We start from the raw sequence: 1,060 nt of genomic DNA on the forward strand, positions 1-1,060 counted from the left end.
ATAATATACCACATATTGGTACTAAAACGTGTGTGTGAGATGTGTTAGATAAAATGTCAGAATGTATGCTGCAGACCCCAAATAAGTAGATACAACAAATTTGACTGTGAGATTGACATATTATAAATTGTCATATGTAAGGCAACGTGATGGCCATGTTCGAACTACGTGTAGCATGCAGCTGTCACTGTAGAAAACTGAACTTTAGCGCTACTTCTGGAAACTATGGTTTCTGTGGTTGATTTAATATTCTCCATAATTCTGAGAAGTGTTTCAGTGGGCTGTGAGAAATCTTGGTCACATCTGTGCTCGTAATTTGTCTGGTTAAAGCAACTAGAGTTCACATGAAGTGACTGAGTTGTAAGTTTTCTTTTAGTTGTGAAAAAAAAAAAAAAGAAATACAAGGTTGAAGTTAAGAACAAAGTAAGAGTTTACAAGTATAACTTATAAAAAATGTAAAACTGACATTGTAATGTCAAATTAAATAAAGGACTATGATTAGATTAATGTGACAGGATGTGTCAAAGTCCTCAAATACTGAACTGATCACGTAATCTATAGCATATGAGCTAGGCTGCTGAGACAGTGGGACCACAAGCAAAGATAACCAGTTAATCACGAGCCGTAAATGTCTATGTGGTTGTAGATGTCAGAATAAAACATTTGTAAACATTCAGCTAGCGGTTAAGTGTCCTTCTAACATGGTGCATATGAGTGGACGGTCTTTATTGAAGACAACAGAGGTCAAGCACATATCCTCCATTATTTTCAAAACATTAGGTTAGAACTGGTAAGTTGCTTGATATATTTATGTATTTATTCTATTTTTATTTAGATTGTGCAATAAGTGTTTTAATAAAGGCCCATTCTGAATGTTGCACAATGTGCAGCAAACAGAAAAGAGGCCACACTTGATAACTGAAAGGTATTTTTTGATTCTGGAGCAGTGCCTATGTGTGCGGTATGGCATTGCACCTGCAGGAAAATAGAGCCCAATAAAATACACTGATGCAATGTATTCATAGCATACTTTCCACTGCCCCAGGATGTTGAGACACTA

The sequence above is a fragment of the Anabas testudineus genome, chromosome 4 (assembly GCF_900324465.2).
Source record: "Anabas testudineus chromosome 4, fAnaTes1.2, whole genome shotgun sequence".
Classification (NCBI taxonomy): Eukaryota; Metazoa; Chordata; class Actinopteri; order Anabantiformes; family Anabantidae; genus Anabas; species Anabas testudineus.